This window comes from Rhinatrema bivittatum, chromosome 10 (assembly GCF_901001135.1).
Source record: "Rhinatrema bivittatum chromosome 10, aRhiBiv1.1, whole genome shotgun sequence".
NCBI lineage: Eukaryota > Metazoa > Chordata > Amphibia > Gymnophiona > Rhinatrematidae > Rhinatrema > Rhinatrema bivittatum.
Window position 1 is genome coordinate 43,797,668 of NC_042624.1, and position 20,840 is coordinate 43,818,507.

Here is a 20,840-nt window from a genome sequence, read left to right on the forward strand (position 1 = left end):
TTTGCTTTGGATCCTGAACTCTGTTTTTGTGCTTTTTCTGCACAGATTCCGTCTCTGCTACAGAAATACATTTATTTAATTCTAGGACAAGCAGGATGGCAGTCCTCACAATGGGTGACATCATCAGATGGAGCCTGGCGCAGAACTTTGATCTCAAAGAATCTAGAGTTTTCAGCATGCCCTACTGAGCATGTGCAGCTGTAGTCATCCTGCACCCTAGGCAGTCACTCTTTTTCTGCGGAGCCGTGTGCTCAAGGTATTCATCTTTGCTCTCTTCTCACAGTTTTTGTAAGTGATTTTTTTTCTGGAGCCACAGCTGTCTTATTTCCTTTCTCTTAAAAGTAGTTTAGTTTATTCTTCTATTTTTCCTATTCTTTCTTACTGTCTGCCGCATGGTGGGGTTTCCCTGTGCAGCCTGTTACTCAAAAACAAGTAAAAAAAAAAAAAATACAACTGCTTCTGCAGTTCAGAATATGTGTCCTTTCCTTGCTCTGTCTGTTTTCTCTTTCCATGGTGATGACGAGGACTGGCTATGCAGTCTGTCGGTGATCCGTGTAGGCCACTCAGCCTAGGGACTTGCCTGAGTTTTACCCAGGCTGGAGTTCCATGGCAATTCACTGATCGATCGGCATGAATGGTTTCAGACAGTGAAAGGATCGAGGACTGTGCTGTTCCGGTGGAAGGGAGAGCATATCTCCCCCCACATCTCGAGGAGCTAGTCTCCACGGGTAGGAGCCCTGGATGATGTTGCCTCCCTTCCTGCTTGCCAGCCTTGGCACTGCAGTCTCACCAGAAGAGAGGGTGAGCGGAGCCTGGTCTAGCAGCTTGCTGCCGCACCTCAGTGCCATGCCCATGAACAGTTGCCTGCGCACAGCTGTGACCAGCACACAGTTCGCTTGACGCATCAATGTCGGGGACTGGCCCATCTTCAGGTACCATGGTTGCCCTTGACGCCGGCAAGGTCCAGTGTCACCCTCATTGCCATTGAGGTGCATGACTGCCCATGATGACGTAATGGCCTTCTGTGCCATCAGCATCTGTGGAACTGGACTCTCGCTGCACAGGCTTGGGCATCATGGGGGCGGAGTAAGCGCATTTGACAGCCTCAATGCTGATGATGCCTCAAGTCCGCACTGCCCTCTGCTGCGATGCCATCGATAATGCTGTGGTGTGGCGCACTCATTCCCTCAATGCAATCTGTACCATGGTGCCTTCGATGCACTCACTGCTGTGGTGACCATGGTTCCATCGATGAACTGTGCTCTCGATACCATTGCCCTTGATTCATCAGGGTGTGTGCATAGCCACCCTCAGGGCTGTCTTGGTTGAAGTGGTGGCAGGCCCTCAATGCTGTCGAGGTGTGTATCATTGATGCTGCGGCAGCCATCTATGCCATCAAGGCACGTATCCTTGATGCCGTGCCCCCCCCCTCCGCACTAGGTTGTCGAGGTGCGCAGCCTCTGTGCCAGCGTGATCTCATTGCTATTGCGATGCGGTTCTGCCCCAATACCATTGACACTCTCAAGGCCATCGAGGTTTGGGACCACCGTAGAGGTTTCAGACCACTGATGTGCCTCATTACTACCTAAATTATGTTGAGCTTCACCAACTAGGCACTGGGTTAGGTATTGAGTGCTCTCGTCACCCCTGAGATCATTGACCGCCGGGGCTCTCTGAAGCCCCCGTGTGACAGGGTTTTTGGCCTCTTACTGATCAAGCACAGGGGTAGCCATCTGCTTGAGGCACCCTGGTGCACTGGTACATTCATACGCAGTGGTCCAGTGTCCTCATGACTCCTGTGTGGTGTCTACTATGGAGCACTGAGAAGCTCAGAGCTGTTCCTTTAGCCCACGATCCTAGCACTGAGGGTCCCGCCAGGAAGCATACTCCATCAATGTCAATGGGTACTAGCGAGACTCTCAGCTGTAATGCTTGTGAGGCCATTGAGCTCACAACATCAACACCCCCCCCCCCCCCGGAACGAATAAGTGAGCCGAGGTGAATTGCTGTTGGCACTGGTGGTCATCAGTTCTTTTTAGCATCGGTGACTTGTAAGTGGGCTGCAGGGCCTCTCCCTGCAGACGCCCATGGCTTTCTTGGTCGATACCTTTGGACTGGTTCCCCATTGGGGCCCCAGGGCATTTGATGTCTGTGGTGGAGGCGCTATTAATTATCGAACTTCTTAGTGTTTGGGTAATTGCCAGGTTCTTGTGGCCTGGTTTGGCCTCTGTTGGAAACAGGATGCTGGGCTTGATGGACCCTTGGTCTGACCCAGCATGGCAATTTCTTATGAACTGATTATAGTTTGGTTTAGCGCAGTCAAGGTCCTGGGTGCAAAGTCGTTGGGTGCCCAGAGGTGGCTTTCCGTTAGTGAGCATAAAAGCACAGTGGGCACATCGGAGCTCGCAGGACATGTCCGCAGTACTCCATGAGCACCTGTGATCGCCAGGGACTTCGCTGCTGATGTTTCCTGTGGGACTCGCAGGTGAGCCAGTTCTGACACAGTTTATGGAGTCGCCCCCTACAATACCTGATAACGCTTCAGACTGCCACCTTCCGCCATACCTTACCCAGATCACTGATGGTGCTGGGGACACTGTCATAGCACTGTTCTCTCTGCTCTGCTGGAGTTACTGTGACTTTGCTGGGAAAGATAAGGCCAAGTGCCTCGGATGCTTGCAGGTGGCATTCTCCCTGTCTGTGCAGTCAGCCATACTAGGGTTCTGCCATCTTTTGTCATGATCTCAGCCTCCACATCAGTCCGCACCGCAAAGTGCTGTGGAGTTCTGGCAGTGGAGGTGTTATTACACAATCTGTGTTTGGTCATGGGTTAGCGTGTAGCCACTGACTGGCATGTGGTTCTCGGACCTCGCTGGGGTGTCTGATTTCTCCCACAAGCCTGGCCCTTAGGATCATAGGAGTGCCACCATCTGTGGATGGGTTACCACTGCATGAATTCTGCCCAGCGTGCTTTTGCGGTGAAGGGCTTCCAGTTTCCCTCTGCTGCCTGGACATTTGTGTGTGTGGGGGGGGGGGTGTTCCCTCCAGGCGGTCACGACAGGTTGTGTTCCGCAGCCGCAGGACTGACTACGACTGCATTCCTGGTTGGTTCCTGAGCGAGTGGACATTTAGAGAGTGGCTCAGGATTCCACTCCTTTCTCAGCAGAGGAATGTGTCTTTTCAACCTCTACCAGGTCCGACTCTCCTGACTTGTGGAATAGTCCTTGGGGGCTCTGTCCCTAGACTGTTTTTTTTTCTCTAATCCTCTGCATCGGTGCATCTCCTTGGAGGCCGGGGAGCAGCAGCGGCGGTCATTGGACAGTCTTCAGCTGGGAACTCTCTCGGGGTTGCAGTGGCGACCTCCCCCAACCGAGGTTGGCTGCCTGTGTTGGGTTGGTCACTGCATCACTTCTATGATCAGTGTTTGTATTTCCACTCTCTTTCAGGGAGTCGCTAAGTCTTTAGGGATCAGGAGGTCCCGATCCCACTGCTTCCCTTTCCACTCTGGAAGGGTAGATTCGACTGGGTTCCAAGGCAACACTTTCGGGTTTCCCTCTGGATGCCAGACTGTGCACTCCTTCGGGGGGGAATCCCTAGTTTTCCGTTCCCTGACAGGACAGGATACTGCTGAGTGGCGCCTGTCCCAGGAATAGTCTAAGATAGCACTCTCCCTTGATCACTCTATACACGAGGGAGCCTGTCCAGTGTGCTCTCTGGAGATCCTCCAGGTTCCCCCCGTTCATGAGTTACTTTGGTATCTGCTAGACTCTGTGGGTATCTTCCTTAAAGATCGCTATCGCCAGTCTTTCCTGCCTGTGGGACCCTCCTCTGTGAGAGTTCAGTCCATCAGCTGGGCAATCGTGCCTTCCCCCTTTTGCCATGTCCATGGCTGAAAGAGTTGGGGGCAGAGTACCCCACAACAGAGGCATTGCCCTCTGCCCGCGGTAGCATGCAAGCTATTCTCCCCCCATTTTCAGGATCACCCTGCCTGTGAGCAGAGCAATCCTGGGTCATGCAACATTGTCCAACTCTGTTTCCGCTGTTTCAAGAAAACTGAGGGCTCCATCTCAGGGGATTTCTCCCTACTGGATTCGGCAGTGGGCTGTTTGCTTGGGGTTGATGGACAACCGAGCGATTGGTGCTTGCCCCAGCAGTCCACCAATCTGTCTCCTTGTCTTCTTTGCTCCTTCTGACTTCCAATTGGATTGTTGGGGGGAAGGGAGGTAAAGCTAAGGCACCCGTGGTATATCTCTGTATACCTGCAGGGAAGGATACACTACTTTTTTTCCACTTATTTTTGCCATTCTCTGGCTAGTACTGCCATAGTTTTTCTCCTCTAGGTTGCCCAAAGGACCTTCCTGTGACAGGATAGATGAACTTGTTATGACAGGTGCTCCTGAGTGAGCTTCATGCCTATCTCATTCCCCTGTTTGGGAGTTTTGGGCTACAGGTCTGTTTTGGGGATTGTCTCTCATCCCCTGAAACCCTTGATACTGTCCTACGTGGTCAGCTAGGTCTGATGCTTCGGCATGCAGTGTTTGTCCCAGACCCTGATGTGGTTTTCCGCTTGTTCTTCCAAGCGTTGCTTGGGTTTCTTTTGCCCATTCAGCCTACCAACCAAGCCTGGGCACTCTTCTCCAGATACATTTGATCCTTTGAACGTCAGTGGATGACAGTTTCTTGCTGGAGGGCTGGAGGGCCCTAGTTTGTTTTTTGGTTGTTTTTCACATCGAAGGAAACTGCAGTTTTCGTCCAAGAGTCTCCCTTGTTTCCATTTCTGGGTCCTCCCTATATCCAGGAGGATCTAGGTCCACTGTTTTTGTCAGGGTTTTCTTATTGGGAACCCTGCTGTACTATTTTCCGTGCTGCAGAGTTGCTTCTGCTCACACTCGCATCACTCTTCTGCCTCAGGCATCCCTGCTACACTTGAGGGTTTGTGTCTCAATCTTTTCTATGGCTTTCTTGTAGTACCCAACTCTTTTCCAGCCTACACCCCTGGTGGGTCGGCTGCCTCTCAAGCAAAGGAGGAAGGTAGTGCTCCAGCACTGTGCAGCTTCCCGTTTGATGTGCTCAGACAGACCTAGAGCTAGGGATTCACCCATGTGTGAGGTCTACCATCCTGCTTGTCTTAGGAGAAAGCAGAGTTGCTTAACTGCAACTGGTGTTCTCCTAGGACAGCAGAATGTTAGTCCTCACAATACCCTCCCACCTCCCCTGGGAGTTGGATTCTCTTCGTGTATTAGCTATATCATGAACTGAAGGACTCTACCAAGGGGGTAGGATAATGACTACAGCTGCACATGCTCAGGGCATGCTGAAAGCTCTAGATTCTTTAAGATGGGCTTCATCCGATGTCACCCATGCTGTCCTAGGAGAGCAACTGTTACAAGTAAGCAACTCCTGCTTTCCCCTGGGAAAGGTACCTGCACCATGATAAATGTCGATTTTTGGTACCCACAATGGAAAATAAACATCTAAATTTACAATTTATAAACAGCTAAGAATAGAAGCCCTATGCATTTCACGCTACTCTGCCCCACCAGCTGAATCACAGAATGACTGATGGGCAGACTGGCACAATTAGCAGGGCTCTGCCAATTCCAAGAGCTTATTCAGACCTTCTTGTCTTGTCTCATTTCTTTATTCTCTATGACCTCAAAAAAGATGGTACCTTGCTTTGTTTCTGGCACTAAAACCCTGAAAACATCTGAGACTCACGTGGGCAGTTTTTCTTACCCTTGAAAGATATTTGTTGCAATTTCCAGGCTGAGTTGTCATGGGAGCTAATCTAGCAATAGCCTCTAGTATACATGAATCAGTTAAACTAGGTCCAGATACACTTCTAAATGATTTTTCTTTGTGATCTGGGAACCAGAGGAAAATTACAAATTTTCTTAGAAATAATAGAGAAGTAGAGTTTAAGAACTGAAAGGGCCTAGCCAGGTAAATAATTTATTCGTCCTCCTATCTTTATATCACATATCCCACCTCTACAATCCTCAAGGATTTACAACATCTTCATTGTACAGATTCATAAAACACAGATCATCACCCTAACAGCCAGGTCTTATTTCCTGCTCTCAGCTGGGACCAGACTGGCTGTGTGACGATATAATCAAATAATTTAACACAAACTAACCAAGATAAACAATCTAAATAAAAAGTACAAAACATCTTAAATCTAAATATTTATATTACCCTGAGCCAAACCAAACTAGTACATCTGGATCCCAACACAAAAGTAAACCATTTTTCTCCCAAAAAGGGCAACTCCTCCCCCCCCCCCCCATACCACCTACCCTCAAATCACTCATTCCCTTCTCGATGGGTGACCACTTTGGAGAAATCCTCCTAGCGGTGGCATGTCTGTTGCATATGACATGACAGAAGAGGGGCAGAGCTTTGGTTTGGTTCAGAACAGCAACGGGTAGGCATGCATGCCAGCCATCTCAGAAGCAGGGAGACTGGATGAGAAAAGTCTCACCCATTGCTGCAGTTCCATCAGTATAGAAAGCCAACCTTTCCCCATATGGTGGACATGTTCTTGGAGTCTGTCCTGGATGACATCAGAGGTGCCTTAGACAGTAATTTTCAAAGGCATTTATGTGGGTAGAACACTCTTTTACCTGCAGAAATGGATTTGTACAAAATTGAAAATCCAGAATAAAAAGTGGATGAAAAGTGAGGGACTAATTCGTGTCACACTGCTTATATAAAAAAAAGTTTTGCTTGGATGGACATCTCAAATCCCTTCTGGATCTTCTCAACAAATGATAGTGTCTTTTTCAACAAAGTTTAAAGATCACCTTTAAATACATTTGCTGCACCTTCTATTCTCTGCTTATACAAAACTACCCACCAGATATGTGAGTAAATTTGCACATGTACTGCCTGTTCATGCATAACTTTAAATCTATAGACTCGCAAAGGCTGTCCTCAAACGAAATTCAATCACCAAATGAGGCACGGTATAAACCTAATTGATAAACGCGATCAAAAGAGCATAATCATTTAAGAGCAGATTTACTCTTGAAGGTGGGGTGTCTGCAAGCTGGATAAGACCCGGGTAACATGCAGGTTATCCAGACAATTTGATCATCCACTCCCAGCCCATGCAAAGTGCCATACGTCTCAGAGCTGCAAACACATCAATATTTTTTAGCATAGTTTTTTGAAATTGCAAATAAAAGATGCCTAAAGGCGCAAATAGGAAAAGAACACAGTGACATAAGAGAATGAAAGCCCGATGTTGGCTGGCGTTCGGAACTCCTGCATCAAAGGGACTTATTTTAAATGAGATGTCATCTGAAACAATCTCTCCAACTGGATCAGCTAGTCTCTAAATTAAAAGAAAGCAACCTGACACAACCACAAACACTGTCTTATGAGGATCCTACCAAGGAAGTGATGTCATCTGGCAGTTCTAAACAGAGAAACTTTATTAGCACTTCCTATATTAACAAAGTCACATAGAAGCATCAAAACTGAGCAGTCATGAAATGTTACAAAAACACAGAAAGGTCCAAGTCCTTGTTCAAACCAGATAGTGTAACAGTTTGTATATGATAAATCCATCATTGTTCAATTTGTAAAAGGCATTGGGAGAAATCCCCAACGTCAATTCTGATATGGTACATCTATTACACAAAAATGTAATAGATGCTTTTGTCACACTGTTTAGATGCTTTTGTCACACTGTTTAGAACATGGGCATGTCAAAGACATGCCCATGTTCTAAACAGTGTGACAAAAGCAGAGCAGCTAAACGACCTTTCTTCAAACAGCTTTGATGTTCTATCATGTGAGAACATATGGCACACACAATTTTTTACAGGGACATCTGATGGTATAAATCACCCCTTTAGTTTGACAAGTAGAAGCATGATGAGATGTAAATGAAAGCCTACAGGTTTGATAACCACAAAGGCCGGGTTCATAGACACCGAGCAGTGGCCACAAGGTGTGTGACCCAGTGTTGACAATGAGCAGCCAATTCACATTGAAAATCAGAGTGGACAAGCTTGTCTCATAAGTTAGATCCATGTGTGAATGCAAATCATGGGGGTTCAGTAAACGCAGGATGTAAGCATAAAAGATGCCAGTGGCGTCTAATCGATTCACACACTATACACACTCCAGGAAAAAATGGAAATACACAAGTCAGCTGATCAGTATCAGATGCAGAGCAAGGGGACATCAACCATTCCCTATGTGAAAATCAGGCCTGTAGATAACTCTTTATTTAATACACAATCTAGGGTATCCCCAAGCTTGGAAACATGTAGACAGCTTGGCAGCTTGTCTTTTAAAAACATCTAAATCTGTGCAAATCCATTGAAGCCGGAAAAACTGACTGCCAAGTAGGTTCTTTTTTAACCTGCGTGGATGTGCACACTCAAAATGAAAGTAGGTATTGGAATCGGTGGGCTTTCTGTAAAGAGTTGTTTGAAAGCGTGATGGAGTCTTGATAATTCATAGGTCCATGTATCATAGCTGATAATTTCTAATTGCGATCCCGAACATTGTTATGACAGGAATTCTTTGAGATGTTTGTGGATGCCCCCTCATAAGACAAATATATCAATATAATGTTTCCACAAAAGAGATATTGAAAAAGGATGGGCAGTATTTAATAGAGATTCAAAGTCAGCCATGTAAATGTTTGCTACATCTGGAGCCATTGTTGCTCCTATGGCTGTCCCACAGATTTGTTGGAAGAAGCAACCCTCGAAAGCAAAAAAATTATTTGTCAAGACTAACTATGAGAAGACTAAAAAAAAAATAGGTAGGAATACAGTGGGGATGCATTTATTTAGCCAAAAAATGGTCTACTGCTTGAGGGATATTAGTGTAGAGTGCCTCTACATCCATAGTTACCAAGTAGGTAACATCCATGAAGTCATAAAAATCATCTAACAAACTGATAAGATGATGTGAATCCCTAATAAAGGATGGCAACAGTGAGATCATTGGTGCCAAAAACTTATCCACAGATTGTGATAAAGGTTCCAATAAAGAGTTACGTCCTGAGACTATGAATCTCCCAGGAGGGATTATCAAGGCTTTTATGAATCTTGGGCAGAATATAGAACTCTGGTGCAACTGGATGACTGGTCTTCAAAAAAAAGATACTTTAGTAGTGAGAGAACCTGCCACTAAAGCCCCGTCTACTTCAGTGTCTATAATACATTTAAGATTAGGCATAGGGTCCTCTAGTAGCGGCATATAAAAAGTCCTGTCTGACAATTGTTTATGGACCTTGCTTAGATACATGGCCCAATCCATAACTACAATTAGGCCACCTTTATCGACTGCTTCGACCAAATCTTTGTGTTTCTCCAAAGATCATAAAGCCTGATGTTCCTCCTTGGAAAGAATGTAGTATCTATATTGTCTGGTCAGGCCCATTTGTCGAATGTCTTGAATGACTAAGGCATGCATAACTTGACCCAGACTAAGCAGAGGAGTTCTGGAGGGGAGAGTTGGTGAGGGGTTTGGATTTACTTGCATACGTTTGGATTTTCAAAAGTATGAGTTGTGAATTCTTACAAAAATGTTCTGTATGCACAGAAACAAGTGTATGGTATTTGGTGGGATAATTTTCAAACCAGATTTGGACTCAATCTGCGATGAAAATTGATGTGACTTAATCTCTATTTGCTGCATAAGTTAGGTGGGCTGTTATAAAATTATCCCCTTAGTTTGTAACATCTAACTACTTTGGTATGTTACACAATGGGGATTAAAGAAGGCCTGTGTTGAGCTTTCCCCAAGTGAGTAGCAAGGTATAGACCCCAATAGACTTGAATGTCACAAAGCATTGTATGTCTCACAACATAGACATTGTCTTCCTATACTAAGCTTTGATCTTCTGTCTACTGTTGTCTTAACTTTTTTAGTATGACCATCTGAAATGGGAATAAAAGATAAATCATCCTGAATTTCTTAGATTGCAAGCAGATAAATCAAAATAATGAATTCTGCACTTTTCTCTCAGCTAAAAATATACTCTTGGGCTAGCTATATATCAGTGCTATACACTGCCTTGTGGAAGGAAGGTCCCAGTTCAATCCACAAGTTGGGTCTTCCATTCCCTGAGATTGGGGATGCTGGGTGGGGGCCATGACCATTGCTTAAGGGTGACACCTAGTAGCCTGATTGATGACTGCAAAGTTCTGTAAAGACTATCCATGCAATGACCAGAGGGTGAGGGACAATTTCAAAAGTTAGCTATAAAATCTGTGCGTAGTTGTGAATAAAAGCTCATTGTGCCAGATCCCAGACCTGGTTTCGATTTGAGCTTGACAAAGGTCAAAAAGAAAACCCGCTTGTTAATTATTGCTGTCTAATTGCTGACCTGAGGATAATTTTTTCATATGATTTAAAGTGAATTACTTTAAAACGGTTTCCTTTATTTCCCTGGATTGTACTTGATTTTTTTCTTTTGCTAGAATAGGTAATTTTAACAAATCTGTGTAGTATATGTGGGAAAACTGAAATCTGCCTTGTATCCCTTTGTATGCCATACTGGGTCAGACCAAGGGTCCATCAAGCCCAGTATCCTCTCCAACATCAACCAATCCAAGTCACAAGTACCCAAACATCAAATATATCCCATGCTACTAACGCCAGCAACAAGCAGTGCTATTTCGTATTGATTAATAGCAGTTTATGGCCGCCTCCTCTAGGAACTTATCCAAACATTTTCTAAACCCAGCTACACTAACTTCCTTAATCACATCCTCTGGCAATGAATTCCAAACCTTAATTGTGAGTCGGGCAAAAAAAAATAATTTCTGATTCGTTTTAAATGTGCTTCTTGCTAACTTCATGGGGTGCTCCCTAGACTGTGTTATCTGAAAGAATAAATAACTGTTTCACATTTACCTGTTCAAGTCATCTCATAATTTTATAGACCTCTATCATATTCTCCTCAGCCATCTCTTCTCCTGGCTGAATAGGCTTGCCTTTATCCTTTCTTTATAGGGGAGCCGTTGCCCTTATCATTTTGATCGCCCTTGTCTGTACTTTCTCCAGTGCAACTATATCTTTTTTGAAATGGTGACCAGAATTGCATACAATATTCAAGGTGCAGTTTAACCATGGAGTGATACAGAAGCATTATGCCGACATAAGTTTTATTTGCCATTCCATTCATAATAATTCCTAATATTTTGTTTGCTTTATTGACCACCACAGCACACTGAGACGACAATTTCAATGTAATATCAACTATGACATCCAGATCTTTTCCCTTCGTGGTAACTTCTAATATGGAACCTAACATCGCGTAACTACAGCAAGGGTTATTTTTCCCTATATGCATCACCTTGCACTTGTTCACATTTTCTCACAGGACAAGCAGGATGGTAGTCCTCACATATGGGTGACATCAGGATGGAGCCCAATCACAGAAAACTTCCGTCAAAGTCTCCAGAACTCCGACCGGCCCCTACTGGGCATGCCCAGCATGGCACCAACCCTGCAGCCAGCAGGGGTCCCCCTTCAGTCTTCTTTTTTCCGCGCAGCAGTAGCCTCGCGGTTTAGGAGCTCTGAACACATTCCTGACAGGAATTTTCCTCACGTACTTATTAAAAACAATTTTGCCCCACAGGGGTCCCTCCTCTAACTTTCTCCGGCCGCGGTACTCCGGTAAGTTTTTTCGCCGTTTTTTGTCGATTACCGTCGAGTTTGGCCCTTGCAGGCTACTGGCCATCGACCGTACCGCAGCTCGATTTTTTCTATGGCCATGGCGTCGGGTTTTCGTCTGTGCCCGGATTGTACTCGCACCATGTCTATCACAGACCCTCATAGAGTCTGTGTAATGTGTTTAGGCCGTGAGCATGATGTCCTGACTTGCACCAAATGTGCCCTCATGACACCAAAAGGTCGCAAAGCCAGAATGGAGAAGATGGGACTCTTTTTTTCCGTGCTCACACCCCAACGCTGTCCATCACATCGAAGTCATCGGAACCAGCACCGTCGAAGTCGCACCAACATCGACAACCGTCCGGTGACCGCCCGCCATCGACGTCTTCACGGCCATCGACCCCCGTTTCTCCCCCTCAAGATCAAGGGGATCGAAGGGAGAAACATCGCCATCTGCATCTTAAGTCTCGGACCGTCGAGGGAGCGAAATCGACCTCGCCACTGTCTGAGCCACCATCGAAGAAGCCCCATTCAGGAACGGCACTGACCACTCCTGCGACCGGGACATCGAGGCCACCCTCACCCGATCGGGGTTTGGGAGTTGCGATTCCGCCTGTAAAAGTGGTCCCTCCGACTGTGCCTCAGCCTCCCTCTTCCGTCACGGAGCCGGAGCTGATTGCCCCAGGTCTCCGGGAAGAACTGGACTGGCTGGTCCAGGAGGCCATCAACAAGGCGATGCAATGGCTCCAGGTCCCTCCGGCACCGACATCGGCACCGAGAGTGGAACCTGTCACCGACCCAATTCCAGCAGCGCTGGCACCACTGCTATCCCGGATGGAGGTGCCATGACTGCCCTTCCACTGGTGATTCCCGGGTCTCCGATGGCCCCGGTGCGCTCCCCGGTGACAGCCTCATCGAGAGGAGAAACACCGTTTTGCATCCCTCCTTCGGGAGTTCTGCCTCAGCCATCGATGCCTTCGATACCGGCACCGATGCCTTCCAGGCCGTCCACGGTGCCCCCGGCGATTCCTTCAATTTTCTCGGAGCCTCAGCCGGGGCCTTCGGGTATTCAACCCCCTTCTCGTCCTACAGGTCAGCCTACCGATCCTTATGACACCTGGGGTGATGATACTTCCACAGACACCGATGACTTACCTTCACCTCCCTCTCCTACTGAAAGTAGAAAGCGTTCTCCTCCAGAGGACCTCTCTTTCATTAATTTTGTGAAGGAAATGTCAGAATTGGTCCCTTTCCAGCTTAGACAGAGCAAGATGATAGGCACCAGATGATGGAGCTTCTCCAATTCCTGGATGCCCCTAAGGTGATCACTTCTATTCCCATTCATCAAGTTCTTCTTGACCTCCTCAAAAAGAACTGGGAAAATCCTGGATCCATTGCCCCAGTACACAGGCTGACACTACTTATCTGGTACAGTCAGCCCCTGGCTTTCAAAAATCTCAGCTTGACCACCACTCAGTTGTGGTGGAATCGGCTCAAAAGAAAGCAAAAAGGACAAAACCACACTCTTCTACCCCTCCTGTCAAAGAACACAAGTTCCTTGACAATATTGGTCTTCGAGTGTTCCAAGGGGCCATGCTTATCTCCAGGATTGCTTCTTACCAGCTGTATATGACCCAATACAACAGAGTCATTTTCAAGCAAATACAGGACTTCTCTGAAACCCTGCCTGACCAATTTCAAGAACATCTTTAAACCCTTGTCCACAAGAGATTTGAGGTAGGAAAGCTTGAGATAAGAACAGCTTACAATATCTTCGACACCTCCACTAGAATGTCTGCAACTGCCATTTCGGCAAGACGCTGAGCCTGGCTCAAGTCTTCTGACCTTCGCCCAGAAGTACAAGACAGGCTGTCTGACCTGCCCTGTATAGGAGATAATCTGTTCGGTGAACAGATTCAGCAAATAGTGGCTGAATTAAAGGACCATCATGAGACCCTCAAACAGCTCTCATTGATACCTTCTGACTTCCCTTCTAGACAGCCCTTCAAGAAGGACTCTAAGAAGTCATTCTTCCGCCCAAGGAAGTACTATCCTCCACCAACAAGGTCCCGAGTTACAAGGCCTTATCAAAAATCTCAGCCCCGCCAGCCCTGGAAACAAAAGTCGCAAGCAGCTCCCCAGCCGGGGCCTGCTTCAGGTTTTTGACGTTCCCTTGGAGAGCAGCAGCCTGATCCCTCTGCCAGCCATACCAGTGGGAGGTCGATTGTGCCACTTTCACAGCATGTGGCAATCAATCACAACCGACCAATGGGTGCTAGCAATCATGGCTCAGGGTTACCACCTGAACTTTCTTGCTCTTCCACCGGATTCACCACCTCTACAAGTGTGGAGAGTAAACAACCACTCTGTCCTTCTGGAGCAGGAGGTTTCGCCCCTTCTTCTCCAGTTAAGAGCAATAGAACCCGTCCCTCTTTCACAACAAGGCCTAGGGTTCTATTCCCGGTACTTTTTGATCCCCCCAAAATTCCGGGGGGCTTCGTCCAATTCTGGACCTACGTGCCCTCAACAAGTACCTCCAGCGGGAAAAGTTCAAGATGGTAACCTTGGACTCGCTTCTACCTCTCCTACAAAGAGGAGACTGGCTCTGCTCTCTGGACCTCCAGGACGCGTACACCCACATTGCGATAGCTTCAGCTCATCGCAAGTATCTCAGGTTTTTAGTAGACCCAAAGCACTATCAATACCAAGTGCTTCCATTCGGCCTAGCATCGGCACCACGAGTCTTTACCAAATGTCTCGTGGTTGTCGCAGCTTTTCTCAGGAAAGAAGGTGTTCACGTCTACCCGTATCTAGACAACTGGTTAATCAGGGCCCCAACCCAGCAAGCCGCTCGATCGTCCCTGGATTTGACCCTACACACTCTAATTTCTCTAGGATTTCTCGTCAATTACGAGAAATCCTATTTAGTCCCATCTCAAACCTTGTTGTTCATTGGGGCAGACTTTGACACCTTACAGGCAAAAGCCTTTCTACCTCATCAACGAGTGCAAACCCTCGTATCTCTCGCTCACCAGTTGCAGTCTCAGCATACAGCAACAGCTCGACAATTCCTTGTCCTTCTCGGACACAAGGTGTCCTCAGTCCGTCTCACACCAGTGGCCCCGCCTGGCCATGAGAGTCACGCATTGGACTCTGAGGTCACAATGGATTCAAGCGACTCAGCCTCTGTCAACCATTGTCCACATCACCGACGCACTCAGTCTGTCTCTCACCTGGTGGAAAGATCAGAACCATCTCCTCCAGGGACTGCCTTTTCATCTGCCAGATCCTCAACTCATTCTCACCACCGATGCTTCCAACCTTGGCTGGGGAGCTCATGTGAACGATCTACAGTCACAAGGATTTTGGTCTCCAGAGGAAGCCAAACACCAGATAAATTTCCTGGAGTTTCGAGCAATGCAATATGCTCTCAGAGCTTTTCAGGATTCTCTATCAAATCACGTTATCCTGATTCAGACGGACAACCAGGTGGCCATGTGGTACATCAACAAGCAGGGAGGCACAGGCTCCTTCCTTCTGTGTCAGGAAGCTGCGCAGATTTGGGCAGAAGCGCTCTCCCGCTCGATGTACCTCAGGGCCACCTACTTGCCGGGAGTACACAATGTCTTGGCAGACAAACTGAGTCGTGTCTTCCAACCACACGAGTGGTCGCTCAACCCCTCGGTAGCGACCTCTCTTTTCCAACAATGGGGTTATCCCCAAATAGACCTCTTTGCGTCCCCTCAGAACCACAAAGTGGACAATTACTGCTCCCTCATTCGGAGCGAGCGCTCTCAGCCCAGAGTTGCATTCTCCCTCTCGTGGTCAACCGGTGTGCTTTATGCATTCCCTCCACTTCCTCTTCTCTCGAAGACTCTCATGAAGCTTCATCAAGACAAGGGAACCATGATTTATTTTTATTTATTTATTTTGCATTTTTATATACCGACATTCCTGTATCAGATACAAATCATACCGGTTTACGATAAAAACAGAGTATGCAGGAAAATAGGTTTCCTAAGTCAAATACATTGAACATATTTAATAAACAAAGGATTACTAAACACTGTGAAAAAGGTTAATTAACAAAGGAAAACTTAAGGGAATTAAAATAAGCGTAGCACAAAGGATTGCACGAAGGGGTGCACAAAGGGGAGTGCCCCTTTGGCGCACCCCTTCGACGCACGGCGTGCGACGCCTGGTGGAATGTGGCCATTTACCGGCTCGCTGCTGAGCGGGATGTCAGAGTGGGCGGGTCTCTTCATTCCTGAGTTCACAGCATTCTCAGTTTCAGCGCAAAGTGTTTTTTCAATTTTTTTGGTCTTTTTGGTCTCTTTTTCTCTCAGCGATTGCCCCTAAAGGTGCCCGGTACTGGTGGGCTGCCCCTCCACACCACTGCCTGGTGGAATGTGGCCGTTTACTGGCTCGCCGCTGAGCGTGATGACGTCAGGGGGGGCGGGTCTCTTCATCCCTGAGTTCACAGCATTCTCAGTTTCAGCGCGAAGTGTTTTTTCAATTTTTTTTGGTCTGATCCTGATAGCACCTCACTGGCCACGCCAAGTGTGGTTTCCCATATTCCAGGATCTCTCCATCCGCAGGCACATTCCTTTGGGAATGCACCCGCTTCTGATCACTCAGAACGACGGATGTCTACACCATCCCAGTCTTCAGGCCTTGTCCCTGATGGCATGGATGTTGAAAGGTTAATCCTTCAACCACTTAACCTTTCAAATTCGGTTTCTCGGGTCCTTATTGCTTCACCGAAGCCTTCCACAAGAAAGTCTTATTCCTATAAATGGAAAAGGTATACATCATGGTGTTCTTCGCAATCCCTTGATCCTTTTTCCTGTTCAAAACCAAGGTTTTTGGACTATCTCTGGCATTTATCAGAATCAGGTCTAAAGACCTCTTCCATCAGAATGCATGTCAGTGTGGTAGCCGCCTTCCATAAAGGTGTCGGGGATGTCCCTATATCAGTACAACCCCTCGTAACTTGTTTTCTTAAAGGCTTACTCCATATCAAGCCTCCTTTATGTCCTGCGGCCCCTTCTTGGGACCTTAATCTGGTTCTCGGGCGGCTCATGAAACCACCATTCGAACCTCTTCACTCCTGTGACCTAAAATATCTCACATGGAAAGTGATTTTCCTTTTGGCTATTACTTCAGCTCGCAGGGTAAGTGAATTACAGGCCCTAGTTAGTGCCTGCAGGAGTTTAGTGCCTTACACTAAACTCCTGCAGGACCGGGCGGTACTGCGCACTCACCCTAAGTTTTTGCTTAAGGTAGTTTCGGAGTTTCACATTAATCAATCCATCATACTACCTATCTTCTTTCCCAGGCCCCACTCCAACACAGGGGAACAGTCTCTGCATACCCTTGACTGTAAACGGGCTCTAGTGTTCTACCTAGACCGTACAGTTGCCCACAGGAAGAGCACTCAGTTATTCGTCTCTTTCCATCCCAACAAACTAGGGCAACCTGTGGGTAAGCAGACTCTCTCCTCCTGGTTGGCGGACTGCATATCTTTTTGCTACCAGCAAGCAGGCATTCCTTCCCAAGACCGTGTTAAAGCACACTCTGTGAGGGCCATGGCGACTTCAGTAGCACACCTACGATCGGTGCTGCTTCCTGACATTTGTAGGGCTGCCACCTGGAGTTCTCTCCACACTTTCGCAGCCCACTATTGCCTAGACAAAGCCGAAAGACAAGATTCCATCTTCGGCCAATCTGTCCTCCGTAACCTATTTTCAACGTGATGTACCAACACCCTTCCGCCTGCCCGGTGGAGTTCAGGATGTCCTCTGCCAAATTCCACCCCAGTTGTTGTGCCTGTTGCACACCGTTGGGTTCATTTGGTGCAAGTTCGGACATCCTCAGCTCGGTACTCACCCATATGTGAGGACTACCATCCTGCTTGTCCTGTGAGAAAGCAAATGTTGCTTACCTGTAACAAGTGTTCTCACAGGACAGCAGGATGTTAGTCCTCACGAAACCCGCCCGCCGCCTCGCGGTGTGGGGTTCGTAATGTTTTGTTGTTTTATATTTTCGGCACTACCTGTAGCTATCAAATAAGACTGAAAGGGGACCCCTGCTGGCTGCAGGGTTGGTGCCATGCTGGGCATGCCCAGTAGGGGCCGGTCGGAGTTCTGGAGACTTTGACGGAAGTTTTCCGTGATTGGGCTCCATCCTGATGATGTCACCCATATGTGAGGACTAACATCCTGCTGTCCTGTGAGAACACCTGTTACAGGTAAGCAACATTTGCTATATTTCATCTGCCATATGGATACCTAATTTTCCAGTCTCCAAGGTCCTCTTGCAATTTATCATAATCCACTTATGACTTTGAATAATTTTATCTGCAAATTTGATCTCACTGGTCATACCACTTTCCAGATTATTTATAAATATACTAAAAAGCACCAGTCCAAATACAGATCCCTGAGGCATTCCATTGTTTACCTTTTCCACTGAGAAAACTTACCATTTAATCCTACTCTGTTTCCAGTTTTTTAACCAGTTTGCAATCCACAAAAGGACATCGCCTCCTATCCCATGACTTTTTAGTTCTCTTAGAAGCCTCTCATGTGGAACTTTGTCAAATGCCTTCTGAAAATCCAAATACACTGCATCTACTGGTTCAACTTTATCCACGTTTATTCACCCCTTCAAAAAAAAAAAGTAGCAGATTTGTGAGGCAAGTCTTCCCTTGCGTAAATCCATGCTGGCTGTGTTCCATTAAATCATGTCTATCTTTGTGTTCTGTGATTTTATTCTTTATAATAGTTTCTACAATTTTTCCTTGCACTAAAGTCATTCTCACCGGTCTAAAGTTTCCCGGGTCAGCTCTGGAGCCCTTTTTATATATTGGCTACCTTCCAGTTTCAGGTACAGCAGATGATTTTAATGATAGGTTACAAATTAATTGTAATAGGTTTGAAATTTCATTTTTAGTTCTTTCAGAACCAGTGGTGTATACTGTCCTGTCCAGGTGATTTGCTACTCTTCAGTTTGTCAGTCTGGTCTACTGTGTCTCCCAGGTTCATGATTTGGGTCAGTTCATCTGAATCGTCACCCTTGAAAATCATCTCCGGAATGGGTATCTCCCCAGCATCCTCCTTGGTAAACACCAAGGCAAAAAATTAATTTAGTCTTTCCACGATGGCCTTATCTTCTCTAAGTGTCCCTTTAACCCCTCAATTATCATATGGTCCAATCGACTCTTGCAGGCTTCCTGCTTTGGATATATGAAAAAAAAAATGTATTATGAGTTTTTCCTCTAAGGCCAATTTCTTTTCAAATTCCCTTTTAGCCTGTCTTATCAATATTTTATATTTAACTTGCCAATGCTTATGCTTTTTCCTATTTTCTTCAGATGGAATCTTCCAATTTTTGAAGGAAGATCTTTTGGCTAAAAAAACTTTTCATCTCATCTTTTAACCATGCCGGCAATCGTTTGGCCCTCCTTCCACCTTTCTTAATGCGTGGACTGCGCTTCTAAGATGGACTTTTTTTAACAATGCCATGCCTTTTGTACAGTCTTAACCTTTGTAGCTGCAACTTTAAGGGTTTTTTTTTTTTCTATTTTTCTCATTTTATCAAGTTTCCTTTTTGAAAGTTTAGTGCTAGAGCTGTAGATTTACTTATTGCCCCCCTTCCGGTCATTAATTCAAATTGGATCATGTTATGATCACTATTGCCAAGTGGCCCCACCACCATTAACATTACCAAAGCATGTAATCCACTAAGAATTAGATCTAAAATAGCTTCCTCTCTTGTCAGTTCCTGAACCAGTTGCTCCATAAAACTGTCATTTATTCCATCCAGGAACTTTATCTTTCTAGTATGTCCTGATATTACTTTTACCCTTCAATATTGAGGTAATTAAAATCTCCCATTATTACAGCACTACAAATTTGCAGGCCGATACAGTAAGGACGCATTACAGTGTGGCAGTGCTGGGCGCACCCTCGTTTGCTGCACGCACAGTTCGGATCACATATCACTCGATACAGTATTTAAATTAGACACAAATGCAAGCTGCGTCCATGAAGCGGTAGGCCTGAGCAATCCATTTTATTGTATAGAGCGCTATACAGCGCCTATACAGTAAAATGGGTGCGCTGGTACCTGTCATTTCAAATGTCATTTGAAATGACAGGTACCAGGAAGTGGATGGTTCTCCTACGCTCAGGCATCGGGGATTGCCAGTCCTCTCTTCCCCCCCCCCCCTCCCGAAGCAAGGCGCACGGCGAAAATCGACTCGACATGTTATTAAAGCAAATGTGAATAAAGTGCAACAAAAGTAAACTTACTGCATGTGAATGACAAACAGTCCTCTCTCTCCCCTCCTCCCGAGGCGCGCACCGCGCCTACCCTGCCTCCTGGGGGCAGCCGGCGGCGAAAGGGGCTTCCAGCCGTGACACCACGGCGTTTGGTCATGCACTTTCGCTGGCTTGAGCGCCCAAATTGCACGTACAGGCATGCATTCATCCACCTTCGCTGGCGGGGGCTGCTGGAAGCCGCTTTCGCCGCCGGCTGCCCCCGGGAGGCAGGGGAGCCGCGGTGCGCGCCTCAGGAGGGGGGGAGAGAGGACTGTTTGTCATTCACATGCAGTAAGTTTACTTTTGTTGCACTTTATTCACATTTGCTTTAATAACATGTCGAGTCAATTTTGACCGGAGCTTGCCTATTGCTGTCTCTCTCTGCCGGGGCTTGCCTGACGCTCCACACTAACGCAGGGGTAAGGGTAGGCGGTAAATTAGCAGGTTAAACAAGTGGCAAAACTGCAGGTTAAAAAGGTGATAATCGGGGTGCATATTACTGTATGGGAGGGATTAGCTAATCCGATCGTTTACATCTCATATACATGCCGCGGGCATAAGGGTTTCCTGTTGATTTAAAGAAGCGGTAAGGATGGGTTAAAAGGGATAGTGAATCGCGGGTTGGACTAACGCGGCCAAACTGTGAGTAGAAAGTGGGTTAGAAGCAGGGTAACCATGGCCGCAGTTTACTGTATCGGCATGTTGGTTAGCTTCCCCAATTTCTCTTAACATTTCATCGTCCATCACATCATTTTGGCCAGGTGAACGGTAGCATGCTCATATCGCTATACTATTTCCCGATACACATGGGATTTCTACCCGTAAAGATTGTATTATGGATTTAAGGCACGATTTTAAAAATCTAAT

The 20,840-nt window shown here is 46.6% G+C and overlaps 1 protein-coding gene across 5 annotated transcripts in view; it reads left to right on the forward strand.

Annotated features, from left to right (window-relative positions):
• The window catches only part of CDC14A (cell division cycle 14A), a 284,062-nt gene that overhangs the window by 260,401 nt on the left and 2,821 nt on the right, over positions 1-20,840 (forward strand). The gene's annotated exons all lie outside the window — the stretch shown is intronic.